The sequence below is a fragment of the Camelus bactrianus genome, chromosome 28 (assembly GCF_048773025.1).
Source record: "Camelus bactrianus isolate YW-2024 breed Bactrian camel chromosome 28, ASM4877302v1, whole genome shotgun sequence".
Lineage (NCBI taxonomy): Eukaryota > Metazoa > Chordata > Mammalia > Artiodactyla > Camelidae > Camelus > Camelus bactrianus.
Genome location: NC_133566.1, coordinates 483,873 through 506,027, shown reverse-complemented (window position 1 = coordinate 506,027; position 22,155 = coordinate 483,873). Strand labels below are relative to the sequence as shown.

General features: G+C 38.6%; 1 pseudogene; it reads left to right on the top strand.

The window, feature by feature from the left end:
- Window positions 1-2,041: 2,041 nt before the first annotated feature.
- The window catches only part of LOC141575421 (guanylate-binding protein 6-like), a 32,740-nt pseudogene continuing 12,626 nt past the window's right edge, over window positions 2,042-22,155 (top strand).

The following is a 22,155-nucleotide window of genomic DNA, read 5'->3' as shown; positions in this document are numbered from 1 at the left end:
GGACTTCTCTTCTTTTTAGACAAGGAATTTAACTGAAATTGATCATGTATGGGGTGGAGAACCCCATAATACAATGCTATGGTAAGTGGAAGTATTTCTGTCCATGCCCCTCCCTAAGATCCCCCAATATAGCATAACACAAGGGAAACTTGATGGATGCTGTCCAATAGTTCAAGAATTATTAGATAAGGTACTCATGGTTCTTACTTCTATCCCATGCAACAATTACATTCTGGCTGCTTAAAAGCCAAGTGGAAAGGATACTGGCTATTCCAAGACAGGAGATGCTAATATGTTCCCCTTCAAATCTAATAGATCTCTATCCTGAAATCTATTAATATGTTCCCCTAACTACATACTTCAACTCTTAATCCACCCTTATCAGACTTTCCCCTTCCCACTCTAGCCCTTAAACTCTCTATAATCACTCAGCTTTAGGCTTCTTTTCCCCTTCTGGGGGTCTTGAGAAATGTAGGGACCCTAAAAGCAACTACCATAGGTGGAAAAGACTAATTGGAAACAGAGCGGATATTTTATCTACTCAGATGAATTAAAAAAATACCCATATAGCTGCTTGGTGTCTTCCTATTCCTCATTCCAAAATTGAGTTTATGGTCACCTTGACATGTACCCAGATGTCAGGATTCTTCGCTCACTCACAGAGGCTTGCAGACCTGGGCAGATGTCACACACCAAACCAGGCTCTCCCTCACTGCCACTGACTGTATTCCATCACTTTTTGTTTCTCTTTGGCCAATCTAGGAGCTACTGGCAGTGCTATGTTGTTGGGAGTGAGACAGTTACTGGCATAGATGTGTGGATTCATGGCTTGGAGATCAGGCAGTAACTCATGTGGATGATGCGTAGACACATGGACAGTACACACATTCCTTTTCTGTATCTCTGCTCCAAGACAATGAGGATATTTAGATGCTGTTTAACCCAAATGGCCCTAGAAGCAGACACTCAGCCTGAGATTCTGTACTTGGACCATTTTACTCGGCTTGTAAGACAATGATACATTCATGAGCTGATGACAACCACTGGCATATCGTAGCATCACATTTACCTAAACCAGGATGGCTTCCCATTGTCCACTTTTGTAAACAAAGTCTTACTGGAATATAGCTATGCCCATTTGTTTACCTATTGTATGAATGCTTTCACTGAATACTTGCTACAGTGACCCTATGTCTCAAAAAGTCTAAAATATTTACTATCTGGCCTTTTATGAAGAAGTTCCCATAGGCACGGAGAGTGGTGAGGAAGGTAGAGAAAAGGAGAGAGGAGGAGGACTCCCTGTACCCTCACAGCCTGGCGTCCTTGGCCATATCAGTGCTGCACCTCTCATCTTTCTCTTATACACTGCTCCATTTTCTTTCTCACAAACACATGTGTGCACCCAGTCACTTTTTTTATCTGACCAAATGCATCCCTTTGGAACTGGTCCAATTGGCTAAATTCCTGTGTAAAGAGGATATCTATGTTAGGAGAGGATCCATATGTTAGGGAAGTACAGGCATGCTGAGCAAAATGCCAATAGTGAGCATCTCCAGATAATACAATAGGTTGTTCATTTTCATCTTTAATCTTTATTTTCTATTTATGATAAAATATATTCATTTAAACGTATATACTAAGGAACAGATTTAAAATCTTAAAAGACCTTCACTAACAAAAATACCCAGGGATCCTCGCCAAGAGGAAAATGCTTGAAATATACTTGTTGTATACAGCCTTGCTTACATTTGTGCCATGCATTTTCTATTTTTCTTGTTTGCCAAGGAAAGTTAAGTCACATTTGGCAACCTTATATGGGGGAGAGATGTATCAAGAAGTGGGGCTATGAAGGCCTTCCAGTGCAGGGCGGCCCACAGAAAGTGGTGGCATGTGTTAAGATGTGACTATTAAATAACTTTTTCTAATCTCCTCTCACTACGAACCACACACCCATATTCATGCTGTAATCAGTAGATCTAGCATGACTCTGCTAACTGAAAAACAGCCTGAATTACTTTTGCTTTCAGCTTCAGTTTTATTACTATCATACTAGATGGACCAAGAAGAGATGAACCACCTTACTCTTTTTTAGCTTTGATGAAGAAGAGACAGACAGGTGGGAGGAGCTAGTGAGCAAAGTGTAAGAAGCAACTGAGAACATTTCTTGTACCCCCAGTGTGCGGAGCAGGTATGTCCTTGTCTTTTACGTGCAGCACAAAATTGATTTCTTTTTTTTTTTTTATTGAAATATAGTTGATTTACAATGCTGTGTTAGTTTCTGGTGTACAGCACAGTGATTCATATATATTCTTTTTCTTTATAAGTTATTACAAGATGCTGAATATAGTTTGGTAGGACTTTGTTTCTTATCTCTTCTGTATGTAGTAATTTGCAAGATTGATTTCAGATTCAAAGTGACACCTGAAGAAGGGCAAGTAGCCTGCTGTCTGGCATGCAGGGGTCTGTGGCTGGCTTTAGTTCTAGAGAAGTTCAGCTTCTCTGTATGGACCAGTGGCAGCTGCAAGGTGACAGCCAGGCACACTGTGTACCCCTGGATGTGCTGCTCCTTAAAAGAGTCCTCCTGGGAGCCTGCCTGTCTTTCTCTGTCAAGTTCTGTGGGTTGGCTTTAGAATTCAGAGAATAAGAGAGTCCCTGGCAAGGAGGTTATAGGGAACTGCCATCTATAGAGATAGTTTCTTTTTAATATTTCTATTAGTCAATTTAAGAAAGCTTACAGTGAGAGCTCTGTAAATCTCTGTGTAGAGATGAATTTAGTCCCCTCACCCCTGATCTTTATTAGTTAAACATTATGATCACGTCAAAACTCTCTTTCTCTTTCTGTCTCTCTGGCTCCATCTTCCTCCCTCTTATTCTCTCTCTTCCCCTCTCCCTCAAACCCCGCCCTCGCATTTGTGGGTTTGTTTTTCATAATAACATTGGAATCATTTGTAGCATGTTTTATATATACACAACCTAGGTTTAACAATCCCTTCGGGTGATATTTTTTCCTGTAGATCCCATTTTGAAAACCAACCTGGAACAGGATTGAAGAGCTGCAGTTTGTAAATTTGATGTTAAAAATTATGTGGCTAATTCACAGCTAAGAAATCATAGGCCTTTTTTTAACATTTTTATTGAGTTATAGTCATTTTACAATGTGTCAAATGCCAGTATAGAGCAGAATTTTTCAATTTTACATGAACATACATATATTCATTGTCACATTTTTTCACTATGAGCTACCAAAAGATCTTGTATATATTTCCTCGTGTTATACAGTATAATCCTGTTTATCTATTCTGCATATGCCTGTCAGTATCTACAAATTTTGAACTCCTATTCTGTCCCTTCCCCCGACCCGCCCCCTAGGCAACCACAAGTTTGTATTCTATGTCTATGAGTCAGTCTCTATTTTGTACTTATTTTCTTTTAAAAATTTTTTTAGATTCCACATATGAGAGGTCTCATATGGTATTTTTCTTTCTCTTTCTGTCTTACTTCACTTAGAATGACATTCTCCAGGAACATCCATGTTGCTGCAAATGGCATTATGTTTTTGTTTTTATGGCTGATTAGTATTCCATTGTATAAATATACCACTACTTCTTTATCCAGTCATCTGTTAATGGACATTTAAGCTGTTTCCATGTCTTGGCTATTGTAAATAGTGCTGCTATGAATATTGGGGTGCAGGTGTCATCCTGAAGTAGGGTTCCTTCTAGATATATGCCCAGGAGTGGGATCACTGTGTCATATATTAAGTCTATTCCTGGTCTTTAGAGGAATCTCCATACTGTTTTCCACAGTGGCTGCACCAAACTGCATTCACATCAGCATTGTAGAAGGTTTCCCTTTTCTCCACAGCCTCTCCAGCATTTGTCATTTGTGGACTTTTGAATGATGGCCATTCTGGCTGCTGTGAGATGATACCTCATCATAGTTTTGATTTGAATTTCTCTGATAATTAGTGATATTGAGCATTTTTTCTTGTGCCTATTGGTCATTTGTATGTCTTCCTTAGAGAATTCTTGTTTAACTCTTCTGCCCATTTTTCGATTGGGTTGTTTGTTTGTTTCTTATTATGTTGTAGGAGCTGCTTATATATTCTGGAGATCGAGCCTTTGTTGGTTTCATATTTGCAAAAATGTTCTCCCATTACTTTGGTTGTCTTTTTGTTTTACTTATGGTTTCCTTTGCTGTGCAGATGCTTGTAAGTTTCATTAGGTCCCATTTGTTTATTCTTGCTTTTATTTCTATTGCTTGAGTAGACTGTTCTAGGAGAATATTTTTCAGATGTATGTCAGATAACATTTTGTCTGTGTTTTCTTCTAGGATGTTTATTGTATCTTGTCTTATGTTTAAATCTTTGATCCATTTTGAGTTTATTTTTGTGTATCATGTAAGGGAGTGTTCTAGCTTCATTGATTTACATGCTGCTGTCCAGTTTTCCCAACATCATTTGCTGAAGAGACTGTCTTTATTCCATTGTATATTCTTGCCTCCTTTGTCTAAGATTAGTTGACCAAATCTTTGTGGGTTCATTTCTGTGTTCTCTATTCTATTCCACAGACCTGGTTTTTATAAAGTTTCTCTCACATTTTTCTGTATCTTCCTTTAGTTTTCCCTTTAAAGAGGGAACTGGACAATTCTAGTCATTATAACGTAGCTGTTAGAGGATCCTGTTTTACCTTTGTATTCTTTGCTCCCACAATGAAGAATCAGACAAAAGGAGATGGTGCTGGAGCAGTGTTTGAATTTCCTTGCTGCTTTGCTCTGATAAAAAAAAATATATAGACCTTGTTTTTAGTAACCTAAAGTTTGCAGATTGTGTTCAAATGTGTAACCCAATTTGTTTAGTGCAATTATTTTGGATAAATCACCATCTAATTCAGTAAACATGCACTGAAATCCCATTTTGTGCCACATGCTATGCTCATATATAAGCTTATAGTTATCTAATTTTATTATAAAAACATCCTCCAGACTGGACTTACCATTTTTTTCATATTACCCCTATAATTAATCTTAAAAACTCAGGTTTAGCTAGATGAAGCTTTTTGTTTAAGGCCACATTAGTAACTGATAAAGCTGGTATTTTTAAAAAGTATTTTTTGATAGTATTTGAGGCATCTTGAATACTTGACCTATAAATATGGAAATGAATAGTTGAGACATTTGAGTATAATATCATGTTTATTTAAACTGATTATGAAATATGCGTAGATATTATAGGGAACTTTTAATATAATGCCAATCAAAAATATGCCAGAAAAACCACGGCATAATTGTGCTTTTAATACTTAATATTTAAAGTCAAATTTTGCCTTGGAAAACAATTACAAGGAAATCTCATATTCTTTTCACCTAGATTTACTCACTGGTGGCATTTTGCTACATATGCTTTTCTCTCTAAGTATATGTATATTTCTCTCAATATAATATAAAACAATATTTACATTTTCAGTCTTATTTTCACTTACGGGATTAAGTTGCAAAATCCTGACCCTTCTCAGCTAAACATTTTGACCTAAATCTCTCAAGATTCAGGACATCCTGAAACAAAAGAAGAGTGGCAAGTGGAAGAAGGGGCAAATGTGTGGGAACATTGACCTAAAGTTTGCAGCCTCCTTCTGAAAAAGGGGAGGCAGGAGGGTGGGAAAAGGCTTCAATATTTTACCTATGAGGATGATGTTAGCTGTGTGTTTTCCACATATAGCCTTCCTTATGTTGAGGTAATTTATTTTTACTCCTAATTTTGTTTTGTTTAGTTTTCACATAATTGTAAATTTTGCAGTTTTACTCCATCTATTAATTTCCAGTTTCATTTCATTGGGCTCAGAAAAGATACTTTGTATGATTTTAACCTTTTTAAATTTGTTAAGACTTGTTTTGTGGCCTAAAATATGGTCTATCCTTGGAAATATTCCATGCCCATCTGGGAAAACATGTGTTCTCTTGTTGTTGAATGGGAATGTTCTATATAAGTCTATTAGGTTCAATTAATCAATAGTGTTGTTCAAGTCCTCTATTTTGTTCTTGACCTTCTGTCTGTTTTTTCTACCTATTATTACAAGTAGGGTATTAAACTGTCCTATTATTGTTGAGTGATCTGTTGCTCAATTCTGTCAATGTTTATTTCATATATTTTGGAACTCTGATGTTCAGGTATACATATTTAGAATCGTTTTATCTTCTAGATAAACTTGACTCTTTTAACATAATGTCCTTCTTTGTCTCTTTTAACAGTGCTTGAAATACATTCTCTTTTATCTCATATAGATATAACCACAAAAGTACACTTTTTGTTGTTATTTGCATAGAATATATTCCTGGAGAGTATAATAAGGTGTTAGTTGCTAGGGCAGACCTGTCTCCAATCTGTCTGGTGGCAAACCAGCACCCATTCACTCTTTCTAGTCTAGGCTTCTCCAGCCTTTCTGTTTCAGTCTTTCTCCAAGTAGCCAAGGGGACTTGTCTCCTCCGTGTAGGACCCCAGGACTGGGATGCCCAGTCTGTGGCTTGACTCACTCACTCCTCAGGGTTAGGTTCTGTTTGCACAGTCTTCCTTTTCCTGTTAGTGTTTCCCCAGGTGCACAGGTCCCAACCTGAAGTATTTACTCCTGCCCTACCTAATTATGTGGAAATATCTCTCAAAATCTTGTTTGTATAGAAGTTCTTCAGCCAGGTTTCAGTCACTTTTCTGTGAGAAATTATTATCCCTCATCTTGACCCGTCTTCTCTGCAAACAGTATTCTTGATTGGCAGGTCCCCCACCCCACCACTTCACTTTCAGTTTTTAGCAATTTAAATATATTATTCCACTGTCTTCTGGCCTCCAAGTATTTTGTTGAGAAATTGACTGGCAATCTTATTGGATGTGATGAGTTACAGCTTGTTGCTTTCAAGATTCTCTCTTTGTCTTTTGACAATTTGGTTATAATATGCCTCAGCATTGGTCTCTGATGATTTATCCTACTGGAGTCTGTTGAATATCTTGCATTTGTAGATTCATGTATTTAATTACATTGGGAAATTTTTAGCCATTATTTCCTCAAATAGTCTCTCTGTCCTGCTTCTCCCTTCTGCTTTAGGGACTTTCATAATGCATATATCTGTCTACTTGACAGTATCTCATAATTCTCTTAGGCTATATTCATTTTTAAAAAGTTATTTCTTCCTTCTGCTCCTGAGACTTGATAACTTCAATTGTCCTGTCTTCAAGTTTCTGAGTCTTTTTGCTTGTGCAAGTCTAATCCCCTTTATGTGCACTCAAATGTTCTTCCCCTGAGCTATACTCCCTAGTCTAATCCTCTAGAAAATTTGTAAATTTATTTATTATATTTTCCAGCTTCAGAATTTCAGTTTCATTCCTTTTTTTATTATTATTTTTATCTCATTGTTGATTTTCTAATTTTGTTCACATATTATTTTCCTGATTTTCTTTAGTTATTTTTCTGAGTTTTCCTTTAGCTTTTTAATCATGTTTTTAAAAAGTTGTTCGAAAGTCTTTGACTAAAACATTTAATGCATATGTTTCTTCAGGGTTGTTTTTTGTTTTTTGCAACTTTATTTTCTTCCTTCGGAAGGGACATATTTTCATTTATTTTGTATGCCTTGTGACTTTTGTTGTTGTTGTTGAAAAATTGAATATTTAATTATCTATTTATTTATTTTAAATGGAGGTACTGGATATTGAACTGAGGATCTTGGACATGTTAAGCACATGCTCTACTACTGAGTTATTGCCCTCCAACCCCCTGAAAATAGAGCATTTATGAAAGCAGTCACCTTTCCCATTCTTTGCATACTGGCTTTGTGACAAGGAAGTCTTTCCCTAAGCTGGCCCTTGATTTTGAGGCTTGAGATGAAGCTTAGGAGAAGCTGTAGTATTTTTAGGCTTTTTTGAGCATGCATCTTCCCTCGGCCTGGGTGTTACTTTTTCAGTTTTCCCATATATGTGCCTCTTTAAGTATATTAATTTCCCAAAGTGTGTCTCCTTGGAACTTTTGATTGTCTATTGTGTGTCTCCACACTGAAAAGAAAAAGAAAAATTCAATTTCTCCTCTCAACTCTCTATTCTCTATACTTACTTCTGGTCACCACATATGTGAACATTTTTTTCACAATAAGCAATTCTGACACTAATTGACAAGAGTTAGCTCATTCCCTACTGGTTAAAGGCTTAGTCCCACAAGACTTCCCCTCAGTTCAGATGCCAATTACAAATCCCAGTTGTCACCTGTACTCCTGACTTACTGGCTATACACTGGAGTTTCCCACCATCTCTTCCTCAGGTTCAATAATTTGCTAGGATGGTTTAAGAACTCAGGAAAGATAGTTTGCTTACTAGATTAATGGTTTATATTAAAAAAGGATACAACCTATAAACAGCAAAATAGAATAGATGCATAGGGAAAGATATCAAGAAAAGGGTGTGGAGCTTCCATGACCCCTTTGGATGTGCCACCTTCTAACCACTTCCACATGTTCATCAAGCCAGAAGCTCTCTGGCTTGAACCCCTTCAGTTAGGTTTTTTTTTTTAATGGAGAATTTCTTAGATATGGTTGAGTAAACTATTGGTCATTGGTGATTAACTCAACTTTCAGCTCTTCTCTGCTCCCCAGTGGTTGGAGTATCAGGCTAAATATTCCAGCTTTCTAATAACATTGATTCCTCTAGCAACCAACTCCATTCTGTAGTGATCTAGGGGCTTTACAAAATCACCTCATTAACATAAACTCAGATGTGGTTGAAAGACACTTGTTATGAATAACAAAAGACTCTCCTTTCATCTTTATCAGTCTGGAGATATTTTAGGAATTGAGGACAAAAGACCAAAAATTATAAGAAAAAATAATTTAATCTCTCTCATCACATAGGGTTTTAAGAGCTATATACCAGGAATAAGGACAACAATCACATATGTATTTCTTATTATAAATCTCAATATCACATACCCATAATGTCTTGTCACTGGTGTCTGCAGGCCATTCTCCCTGCTGCTTTCCCAAGCAATGCCCACTGCTTCTCCCTGCCTAAGATTCAATTAGGGGAAAAGATAACAGTCTTTCAGGCAGCCCATGAGATGTCAGATCATTGTAAATGCAGTCTTCTCTGCCCTGTTTAGTTTGAAGAAAGGAATTGGAAACTCGATTGATGCCTTATATAGTCTATTTTATATATTCACTGGTAACCTCTTGCTCTAGGCATCTGTGGAGCTGTCTCCACATTATTCTTGAGAAATGCCTGCTGCTTCTTTCCACCTGATATCCAAGTTATACCACCACCTACCCCTCTGCCACCCTTCCTTGAGATTCATTTGATGTGAAACAAAGACCTGAAGAGGCAGCCCTGACAGGTTAGAAAATTATAAAATTCCCTCTCTCTGAATCAGGGGAGAGAAGTGGAAAATGAGTTGCCAGATTCTCAAAGACTTTACCACAATGGGGACCAAGGGCAACAAAAACACCACAGAATTTCCTACCATTTTCAATGAGGCTCTTCTTGATTTGGTATTTGGTTAGTTGCTTTGGACCTTTGACTGTTTTATGGAACTACTGTAAGTTTATTCTAGCCAGTATTTTGGTTGTTTTTGATGTCTCCTTGGGGAAACAAGAGCTTAGAGCTCGCTAGTCTGTCATTTTGCTCAAGTATGTAGATTTTTAATCCTTGCTCAATGACATTCACTCAGCCTTTGTGAGAACCATTTACCTCATTTCCAAAGTAGTTATATTATTTTGTAACTTTCAGCCTCTTGTGAATATCAGTTTAGCTGGATATGAAAGTTATTATCAAAAGGCTTTGTATATTGTAGGACTTCAGTGCATCATAACAATAACTTTAATTATATTACTATTTTGAAGTAACACTTCGGAGAGTGATAATATATTATTTCACTACCAACATCATGAGAGACTTGAGGGAATGATGGGGGAAAACCTCTGCGGTATGCTAATTCTAGGTTACATTTTGTCTCATGGAAAACACAGAAGTCTTACTTACCCTATTCTAAATTGATGGATGCTTTGTATAAGTCTGAGTTAGAGAATTACTTTATAATCTGATTTCCACTAGGAAGCTCTTCTAGGTTTTTAGGTTGCCATGGCATCCGGACCCAAATTGATGGACCCCGTTTGTCTGCTGGAAAGTGTCAATGAAGTGCTGTCAGTGAACCTAAAAGCTCTACAGATTCTTGGTGAGATTTCTCAGCCAGTGGTCGTGGTGGCCATTGTAGGACCATATCATATGGGAAAATCCTACTTGATGAACCGTCTTGCAGGTCAGAATCATGGTGAGTATTGTACCTGGTCAAGGGCCAGTTGCTTGATTCTAGCTAATACCTCAGCTTCTTCATTTTTGTTCCTGATCATGTGTAGGGAGAACCAAACTTCTCTTAACAAATCAACTTTCCACTCCTATTTCTCACTGCTAAATCACTATCTTACTCTAATTTGTTACCATATTCTATGTTTTATTCCTGTAAAGCAAAATTTCTCCTAACAAGTCACACAATCCTACCTTATTTTACATGCTTAATCACTTGACTCTTGCAATTGTGTCTACTCTCTCTTGAAACACATTTTGCTTTTTTATGGAATATTCTCATCAACATATAAAGATGTTCAAATTTCTATAATCTTAAAAATTTTTCCTGTATGTCATATCCTACTGTGGCTAACACCTCTCCTCACTTATGAAAAATAATTTTGTCCGACAAAAAATATAATCTTGATTTATTTTTTCCACTTTTTTCTCTTCCCATGTCTGTCTTCAGTCCATTTCTCTCTGGCTTTGAATCTCACCATTCTTTCAAGATACACTTGTTATGATTATCAGTGACCTCCATTTTGTCTGATTCATGGATTCCCCTTTGCCTCCATGTTGAGCCCTTGTGTGGTATCCTTATCACAATTAATATTCCTTCCTCCTTGAAACAGATGACACACAAAGTAGGATATTCTTGAGGAAATGGAGAAAGCACCATCTCATATGCTGGGGTACTGACATTCCAAAGAACTGAGTCTGTAGCCCCCTGGTTGCTTAGACTGTCTGCTCTCACTGAATGCTGCTTTCTTCCCTCTCCTCACAGGCTTTCCTCTAGGGTCTACATTGCAGTCTGAAACTAAGGGCATCTGGATGTGGTGTGTACCTCATCCACACAAGCCAAATCATACGCTGATCCTTCTGGACACTGAGGGCCTCGGGGATGTGGGAACGGTAAGGCAGAAATTCACAGTTAAATCCTTTTTATTCTGAATTTTCTCCTTATCTCTCCATGATCATACAAATTTTACTACTTTAATCTGTAAAATCTAGAAATCAATGATAGTAAATGAGGCAAACTATGGTTTGTTTGAATGTCAATTCTAGGTAAGATATCATGGTGTATTAGATACAATCTTTTATTCTTGGCACTGTGTGGATGACTTGATTACATTTAGTAAATCATTATTGAACAGCTGAGTTCCAGGCCTTTGGGCTTAGCACTGTAGATATCAGTGACCAAAGTAAAGGTCCTGCCCTAAAAGAGTCTCTAGTTCAATTGACAAAACACATTATCTGCCGTCAGATTTAATACCATGTATTTGGGAGAGAAGCAGGCTGGAGAGAGGAAGAAATTACATTGCAATCCCTAGTTACTGGGAATTCCATGGGAGTTCTGTGGCTGGAATGGCTTTATTGAGTTATCCAGAGTTTGGACAGGGGCGCTGATACATTTTTGAAGGGAAAGGCTGCTCCAGAAGCCTTTCTAATTAAGAGTGCTGACACCTGAAGACTGTTTTCCACCAGCACTCCCAACAGCTGGAGAATAAGTCCTTCAGTCTTGAAAGATCATCCAGGTAGCACCTGATTCGTTTTGAGAACTTACAGTTAAGCATAAGTAAGAAAGAGGAGAAACATCAATTTGTGAGTGAGGAAAGATTTCTGATTCACTTCCTTAGCTACTAGGTGAAGAGTGTATTTAAGGGTTGGATTTAAGAGATGGGTTTACATTTTCTATGATGAAGTTCATCAACTACTCACAGAGTGTTCTGGAAATCTGTGAGGCACCTCTGAATGTGCAAGTTCTATAAAAGTAAGTTTTTGTCCTAAAAGAAACATTTTAAGATGGATTTTTGGTGTTTTAACATTCTACTAATGGATGAAAATAATTATCCCTCCTTTTCCCCCTTTGAGACTTATTTGGAAATAGTACCTACATTTATATAGCTCTCTCTTTTTTCTCAACGGAAATTAGAAAGTCTGTGTTTATTTTTTAACATTTTTTATTGAGTAATACTCATTTAACAATGTTGTGTCAAATTCTAGTGTAGAGCACAATTTTACAATTATTTATGAACATATATATATTCATTGTCACAATTTTTTTCGCTATGAGTTACCACAAGATCTTGTTTATATTTCCCTGTGCTATACAGTATAATCATGTTTATCTATTCTGCATTTTAAAATCCCATTCTGTCTCTTCCCACTCCCTGCCCCCTTGGCAACCACAAGTTTGTATTCTATGTCTGTGAGTCTATTTCTGTTTTGTATCTATGTTTTGTTTTGTTTTTAGATTCCTCATATGAGTGATCTCATATGGTATTTTTCTTCCTTTTTCTGGCTTACTTCACTTAGAATGACATTCTCCAGGAACATCCATGTTGCTGCAAATGGTGTTATGTTGTCCGTTTTTATGCTGAAAAGTATTCCATCATATAAATATACCAGGACTTCTTTACTCAGTCAATTGTAGATGGACATTTAAGCTGTTTCCATGTCTTGGCTATTGTAAATAGTGCTGCTATGAGCATTGGTGTGCAGTTGTCATTTTGAAGTAGAGTTCCTTCTGGATTTATGCCCAGGAGAGGGATTCCTGGGTCATATATTAGGTCTATTCCTAGTCTTTTGAGGAATCTCCATACTGTTTTCCACAATGGCTTTCCAAGCTTCCCTCTCCCACTCTTAATGATTTATATGTCTTCTTTTACAATTTTGTGTTTATTCTTTTTGTAATTCATGGAAGTTATCTCCTTTCCAGTTATGAGTTTCTCATTTTTGTAGCATCCTGCTTCTTTTTTATTTAGAGTAGACCTTTCAATATTTCTTTAAGCATGGGTATACAGTTGCTAAACTCTTTTAGTTTCTGCTTGTCTGTGAAATTATTTATGTCTCCTTCTATCCTAAATGAGAGCCTTGCTGGATAAAGTATCCTAGGCTGCATCTATTTTTTCATTCAGGACTTTGAATATATCTTGACACTCCCTTCTGGCCTGCAGTGTTTGTGTACAGAAATCAGCTTAGAGCCTTATGAGGTGTTCCCTTGTAACTCACTCTTTGTTTTACTCTTGCTGCCTTTAGGATCACTTCTTTATCCTTGACTCTGGCCATCATGATTAGGATATGTCTTGCTGTGGGTCTGTTTGGATTCTTCATGTTTGGGACCCTCTGAGCCTCCTGTACTTGGATATCTGATTCCTTTAGGCTTGTGAAGTTTTCAGTTGATTTCTTCAAATACCTTTTCAATCCATTTTGTTCTTTCTTCCCCTTCTAGAACCCCTATTATGCATAGATTGGCACACTTTGTATTATCCCTTAGGTCCCTTATATTGTTTTCATTGTTTTTTTATTTGTTTTTCTCTCAGCTGTTCTGATTGGGTGCTTTATGTTGTCCTGTCTTCTAGGTCAATTATTCATTCCTCTGCATTATCTAGCCTGCTTAGTACAGCCTTTAGGTTAGCTCTCATCTCAGCAAATGAGTTTACTAATTCTACTTGGTTCTTCTTTATAGCTTCTATTTCATTTTTGACATATTTTATATCTCTAAACACTATTTCTTTTAGTTTGCTCAGTACCTTGATCACTCCTTTTTTGAAATCTTGATCTAGTAGGACATCAATGTCTACTTCCTTGATCATGCTTTCAGGGGATTTCTCTTGTTCTTTTAATTGGGAGTGGTTCCTCTCCTTCTTCATATTGTTCATATCTCTCTGGCACTGTGGCTTAAGGAGTATCAGTTATCTAGTTCTCATGGAGATGCTGTGTTCTTAGTGATTTTATTGAGAGGTCTTTACATGTTTGTCCTATTTCATGAAGTCAGCTTGCTGTTTCCAGAGGCCCTCTGTTGGCACCCTCTTCTGTGCTGCTCCCAGTGGCTGTTGGCTAGCAGATTGCACCCCCTCCCAACACTGGGTCATGTGCTGAGCTCTTATCCAGTGGGTAAGCAGGGTCACTCCCCCTCCTGATGCTGCAGTCAGATGCTGCACTCAGAGGAGTCAGGTGGGTGGATAGCGCCTTTTCCCAGCACCGTGGTCAGGTGCTGCATTTCTGCCAGGAAAGTGGGTTGCCACCCGCTCTTTCCCGGCAACAGTCGCTCTGCTGCTGTGCAGCTGCCCACTTCGCCTCGGGTTGGTGTTCAGAAGGTGGGCTCGGGGAAGGTCGCGGAACTGCCCCACCTCTGCTCCATGCCGAATCTCACCTCCTTGTTTGCCTTGGTGGCTTGAGTTCTCTGACGGAACAGGGCAGAAAGATCCTATCTGCCTCCAGCTGTAAACAAGTCTCAGTCCTGCCTAGGAGGTTGCAGATCCCCCAGGTGCAGATTCAGGGCTCGGCCCCACCCTGGCCCAGGCACTGTGACCAGGAGAATATGGAAACTTGGCTGTGCCCTGCCTCTCTTCTCATGACAAGTGCCAGTAATGGCAGCACAGGTCTGAGGAGACAACGGCTATAGCACCCCTCCCCCCAGGGCACACCAGACTTGTTGCTTTGATTTTTCCACAATTAATGGGGGACTGAGGTTGTTTTGCTCTGTATCCCTCCCAGCCATGGTACACAGAACCCTGCAGTCCCCTGGTAAGCCTCAGTGCAGCCACCCCAGTCCTCCGCCCAGCTCGGGCCACCTGCCCTGTCCCCAGCTGCCAACTCACATCTCGGGCTGGGTGTCGTGGGGAACCTTTGTGCCCATTTAACTCATTTCTGTTGATCAAGGGGTTCTCGGGGCAGATCTGAGCCTTCAAGGTTCCCCCTCCATCCCACTGGCCCCTCCTTTGAAGAGGTGAGACCCAGCAAACAAGTGCCAGTCCTCCTTTGCTGCTCCCTCCCAGTGGGATCAATCCCACACAGTTTTGCTTTTTCTTCTTGCTTTTTCTCCTTTTTTCCTACCAGATTTTTGACGTCTCTATCTTTCAAAGAGGACGATGTTCTGTCGGAGTTCGGCAGGTGATCTGGTTGGCTGAGTGGGTCTGTAGATGTGAGTTTTGGTGTATTTGTGGGAGAGGGTGAGCTGCAAGCATCCTTCTACTCCACCATCTTGCTTCTCCTGTGCTTATTTTTAAAGCCATATATCAAATAATATAATCTTGTGTTGAAATAATTGTTTGCCATAAGTGCTACTTCTTCTTACCCTAATTATTTTTAAAAATTGGATTTTGGGGAAATAAAGTAATGAATAGACTATTATCCCCCCAAACTCCCATTTAGAAACTTCTCAGCATAAATCAGTTTTTGCATTTGCACTGGGAGCAACTTTACATGCCATTTATAATAAAAACAATTTCTGGTTTATGCCATTATTTAGACAATGGTATGATTTATACAAATTAGCCTGGGCTTTAAGGCCCTTGATTAGGCTGCATGAAAGCTCCCCTTAACTTCTCCAATTGCCATCAGCTCCAGTCAACTCAAATGACTCTATTTTAACTACAAGACCCCTGTATTCTCCCATCTCTAATTTTGTTTCTCTGGGTGTTTCTGTCTATGGGATCTCCTTCCTTTCTTCAGTTCCACATTTACCAGTTCTTTAATATTCAGATCAAGACTTTGAGGAAGGTTTCAGACCATATATTTTTTCTCCAACTTTCATAGCTCTGTTCTTCCTTGATAGACTTCTAAATTTTAGTTTAGTGTTAAAGCTATAGGTTCTATTGCTTATATACATTACTGAGAGTAAGCCTTTTACAGATACTGCTATCTTTGTTGCAATTACTGTTATGGATGTTTGCCCACTGTTTTGAAATAGTCATATTGAAAGGAATAAGTTTCATTTTTAGCACTGCTTTTTTAAAATCTAAGAACAGTGGGGGATATTTAGTAGCTTCCTGCAATTATTTATTGATTGGATACAATTTAAATGCCCAGTTATACCAAATATGGTATATTTTATATGGACTCTGATTAATAAATATATGTAGAATGAATAAGTGCCCACACTCATCACAGCATACTTAATTGCACAACAGGTATTGTATTAGTTTTTCTGTATAAGTTATTTTACTTTATCAAATCGAGGAAAAAGAAAGCACTGTGAATATTAGAATCCTTTTATATATGAAAAATTTGCAAACACAAGAAATGTCTCTGTAATTGTCAAAGTTGATATCCTCATTTACATCTGTCTTCAAGCAATTTCTTTGCATGGTGAGTATGTTAGCTGAAATAATAAATGAAACCATGATTGAATAAGTGTATGGAAGAATTTCTAATTTATGGGTATACTTATAATTCTCTTGTTCTAATGTGCTTTCTAGGATGAGTCTAAGAAGGATTCATAGATCTTTGCTCTGGCTGTGCTTCTGTGCAGTAGCTTTGTCTACAACAGCATGAGCACCATCAACCACCAGGCCCTGGAGCAGCTGCAGTATCCTTCCAGGTCTTGAACCACTGTTTCACTGAATTCATGGGAATGGAGATAGAATCAGTCTCTCCTTCCCTGTCATTTAATTTCCTTGGGTGGAGCAGAGGGGACCCATGGCAAAAGAGAGTGTTTATAATGCTTTTATATTCGAGAAATTTGGGAATTGTTGGTAGTGTGTTTCTTTTCCTTAACCAAGTCCTAGTTATGTGACAGAGCTCGCAAAACTCATCAGGGCAAAGTCCTCTCAAACACCTGATAGAGTAGAAGATTCCACAGAATTTGTGAGTTTCTTTCCAGACTTTATCTGGACTGTACGGGATTTCACCCTGGAGCTGAAGTTACATGGTCAGCCTATCACAGAAGATAAGTACTTGGAGAATGCCCTGAAGCTGATTCCAGGTATCAGAGCATGGCCTGGGCAGTGTATGGTCCAATAGAGGGTGGGATCTACTAAACACTGTCCCTTATCTCTGTGATTGCATTTGTATTTGAGACTAAATCAATGTCTGTGGAAATGGTGGCTGAAAAGTGGGTTGCAAAGATCTAGGGGATACAGTTGAAGTTTACTTAAGAAAAGTAAAGTGTAAAGTGAAATTACTCAAAGCAAATTTGTTTTTTACACATCTTTAAATTTAGCATTCAGATTTAAATGGGTGCTGAAACTTTCTGAAGACTAGACACTGTGTATCCTATTTTGGCTTCTGCTTGTTTCTGTTGAAGAAAACAACTAATCAGCTAGTTGTTAGACATGAAACTGCAGTGAAAAGCATATCTAATGAACAAAATATATATTTCACATATTATTCTTATCAAAGAGGGATATATAATTTTCTAATCCTGTATAATTATATCATCTACAAAATGATTGTATGCTGTAAATAAACCTGAAGAAGTGACTGTCTTTACAATCTATGCCTTTTCAATAATACTATTTATAAGAACATTCATTTTACCTTCCACATCATAGCTTTCTCTTAATTACTACATGTTTACCCATGATTTAATTACAAGGTAATAAATTATTTTCGTTGGTTACATCTACAAGGATGTGTGTCTATCGAAACCTTGAGAAAAATATCAATTCCAATTTATTCATTCTTAATTTCATGCTTCTATTTATGCTTTCTCAAAACACCTATTGAGAAATTGGCTGGCAGGAGAGGAACAGATATAATCCTTTACCTCAAAGAGTTTATAGATTAGTGATGATACCTTAAAATTACATTTCAGGTGCATTTACCCTTCAGAGGTTTTTGCTAAAAAAAAAAATAGATAACACTGCATCAATTATTTTTAGCATCAAAACAGTTTTCCTTAAATAATGAGGGTGTCATTCCTAATATTCCAATTATTGCCCATGATCCCTTGTTTTTAGCTCTTCTTTTTGGTTCCACTGCTCAATTCCTACATGAGGTCGAGTTGAGTAGAAAGTTTCATTTGACCGTTCATCCTTTTAGCTGCTAGTTCAGTAGACACCTAATAGACAACCACTCTACTCTGTGCAGGTCTGGAGAGACCAGCCATAGGTTTCCTTTACTGTATCAGATTTCTCCCTAAATTTCTCAACAGTTATATCATTGGTGTAAGTCTGATGTGCAAAGAATTACTGACTATCTATGCTAAAGGAGTTCTATGTGTAGAAGATGGCAAAGACACACAAATCCCTGCTGGAAGCACCTGTAGCCCCCTTGCCTCAAGACTCTCCACACTTTAATCCCTGTTTTTCTGTCCTCAGGGAAGAATCCTAAAGCCCAAACATCCAATCTACCCAGAGAGTGTATCAGGCAATTCTTTCCAAGACGGAAGTGTTTTGTCTTTGACCGGCCAACAAATGACAAAGAAATTCTAGCCAATATTGGGATGGTATCTGAAGACCAACTAGATCCTAAATTCCAGGAGCAAACAAAAAATTTCTGTTCTTACATCTTCGCTGATGCAAGGACCAAGACCCTCACAGAAGGAATCATGGTCACTGGGAAAATTGAGTCTCTTTTTCCCATTTCCGTGGGGACTGATACATGCTGAATACTTTATATAATGAGTTTTCTAGTATTTTTGTTTGATTCTACAAAGAATTCTGATTTTACAGATATTTATACTCCATGAAGAAATCTGTATACTTTATAATTATCTCACTTTGGGGGCTTAACAAATCCCTCCCCCAAATTGCAATTTTTGTCACTGATATCTGTGGCTTCCACTTATCTGAAAACATCCTTCACTTAGAATGAAATCACTCCCTTGGTATAAAAACAGAATACTCCATGTTTTCAAAGGAAGTCCTATACAGTAAGTGTTCTTCACAAGGAGAATTCAAAATATATTTTGAGAATTTAGAGTGGTCCAAAAATAAATATTAGCCCATAAATCACTGAAAATCCATTCAAAGCCTCAGAATTAGGAATAAATTAAGCATGGTACACCTTCCCTCATATGTCTACCTATGAAATCTATATTGTTTTCAATTTTTAAAGTGAGAAATTGTATTTTCCAGGTAGTCCCTAGTATGTTAGATAGAAATAGATATTAAGATTTTTAGTTCTGTGGCCTGGAAAACCATAAAAATGAAGAGTCGGTAGGAAAATGAAGGCAATAATAGTAGAAGAATGTAGGGGTGCATGTGTGTGTTTGTGTGTGTGCATGTGTATATGACCCTAGAAGTGTAGTCTCAGAATCCTGGAGCCATTGACTGATAACTTGATATTTAGCCCCTAAATTTCCTTGCTTCTTCAGGGCTGAGGACTCTTGTTGTGACCTATGTGGACACTATCAATAGCGGGGCAGTACCTTGCTTGGAGAACGCAGTGACAACTCTGGCCCAGCTGGAGAACTCAGCTGCCATTCAGAAGGCAGCCAACCACTACAGCAAGCAGATGGCCCAGAGAGTGAGCTTTCCCACAGACACACTGCAGGAGCTGCTGGAGGTGCATGTTGCCTGTGAGAGGGAAGCCACTGCAGTCTTCATGGAGCACTCCTTCAAGGATGACAAGCAGGAGTTCCAGAAGAATCTTGTGGTAATCTGTCTTAGTATTTACCATATGTCCCCTCCCCTTGAAGAATGAAGCCTAGAAGTGCTGTTACTGGTCCTATGGCTCATCTCTTACTCAGGGATAAAGTAGTCCGTGTCCTTATGAGGGACAGAGTTTCAAAGGACTACATTTCCTTCTTTTTTTACTGCCAGACCTTAGGCAGTTTATCTGGAACTCTCTTTGACCTTCAATGCAAAATCAGTATAGAGATCCTCTTGAAATAAATACTTCTGTGGATTCCAAGCCTGTCCAGAACACCCAAAAGACATTCTTTACCTGGTTTCTTTTTCTGTGAACACACTCCTATGCTTGGGAGCCAAAATTTCTCTTTTCAGATCCACATCTCAGGCCACTTTCAGCTTCGGTTGCTCCTTTTTGAATGTATCATTGAAGACAGATAGAATCACTGAATGTGGCAGCTTCAAGGAACCACAGAGATTAGGTAATGCAACTCCAACAGCTCAGATGAAATACCCAAAAGGAGGTTAGGGAACTTTCCCATGGTCTTCCAGAGTTTTCAGAGCTGTGAGTAAATCAAATATTATGACTGCTGTTTTATTACATGTCCTCCAACACCCCATGTTGGAGGTCTCATGAGGACCACAGTTAGACCAATCCTTCTACCAGATACTTTGGAAATTTACCTCCTCTGTGCCTTGCTTCTGGTGACATCCATCTATCTTTTTACCCTTCAGGAAATCATAAAGAATAAGAAAGAGGATTTCTTGATGCAGAATGAAGAGATATCAATCAAATACTGCCAGAATAAACTTGATCAGATTTCAAAGACACTAATGGAAAGTATCTCAGCAGGAACTTTCTCTGTTCCTGGAGGTCATGAACTCTACAGGAAAGCAAAGGAAATTATTGAAAGGGAATATCATCAAGTGCCCAAGAAAGGAGTGAAGGTGAGGAATGAGGGAAACATGGGGAACCTACAGAATAGAGTCAAAGGGGTCTCCTGAAAATCTGAGAGCACAGCTCCATGCATGCATAAAGAGAGAGCAGGGGCTATTTGAATAGCTTTGGCTCTTAAGGTCCACTGCATGTTATTTATTCCTGAAGAGAGTAGAAATGTCAACTCCCAACCATGAGTACAGATTTCTTAAATCCACAAGAGACAGAACAGAAATTATTCATTTTTTTTTTTTACTCAACAACATGATATTTAATGTGTTGAGCACTGACAATTTACAAGTCAGTCTTTGTATCCAAGGATGACTACAAGTGAGGCAGGAAGTAAACTACGTAGACAATTACATACAAAGTTATAACACTCAGGAAAGAGCTACTTAGGTAGTAGAAACAATCATAATAATAAAAAACAACAACAATAATAATGCAACAAACATATATTGAACTGTTGTTTCCTATAGCCAAAATATTAAGCTCTTTCCCTAGACTCTTTAATTTAATCTTTCAAATAGCATTAAAAAGCATTTACTCTCATTATCAACATTTTAAAAATCTGAACTGAGAAGCATAGGTAGGTTAAAATAAGTTGTCTAAAGTTATAATCAGCTAGTGGCAGAAGAGAACAGCAGCAGAACTTGAGGCAATATTTCACATTGGGAAGGCAGGTATGTAAAAGCACCAGAGATTTTGGGTTTTCAGTACTGAACATTGTTCTGACTAGCTGGAATCTAGAGTGTGGAGGAAGAAGTAGCACTGGGCAAGAGACTGGAGGGAGATAGGTCACTCTAAGGAGCTTGGACTTGTAAGGAACCATTATGGAATATTAAACATGAAGTAAAAGTTACATGGACATACTTGTCTTGGCAGTACTTATCTTCTTTTGGAAATCTAAGTTCTGTGCTCCTTCTTGGTTCCTCAGGCAAATGAGGTCCTCCAGAGCTTTCTGCAGTCACAGGTGGCAATAGAGAAATCCATCCTGCAGGCAGATAAAGCCCTCACTGATGGGGAGAAGGCCATAGCAGGTACGGGGTAGGGCTAGGCTCACAGTGAGATGGGTAGATTCTTGCAGTGCCCTCTGACAGGTGTGAGAGCAAGACTTTCCCAATACAAGGAGCTTCCTTCCTTTCTGTGGAACAACCCTGCTGCATCTGGAAACAGCAAAGGGAACTGTGGTTGGATGCCAGACAGACAGAGTCTTTCCCCTCACATTCTGAAGTGTGCTGTTAATGGTGTGGACATGGGGTGTGGGTGGACTTCAGAGATTTCCTACCTCTCTCTTCAATTTGGTTCTGTCTCTGAGCTCAGGAGGGTGGAGGTCATTCCTTACCTTATTTTCTTTCCTCTCTAAAACCTCCCTGGGGCAGAGGAGTGGGCCAGGAAGGAGACAGCTGAGAAGGAACAGGAGCTGCTGAAACAGAAACTGCAGGAGCAGCAGCAGCAGGTGGAGGCTCAGAATAGGAGTCTCCAGGAACACATAGTCCAGCTGATGGAGAAGCTGGTGAGGGAAAGAGAAAACCTGCTGAGAGAGCAGAATAAGATGTTGGAGCATCAGCTGAAGGTGAATCAGGCTGTGGTAGTAGTAGAGCTTGATAGCC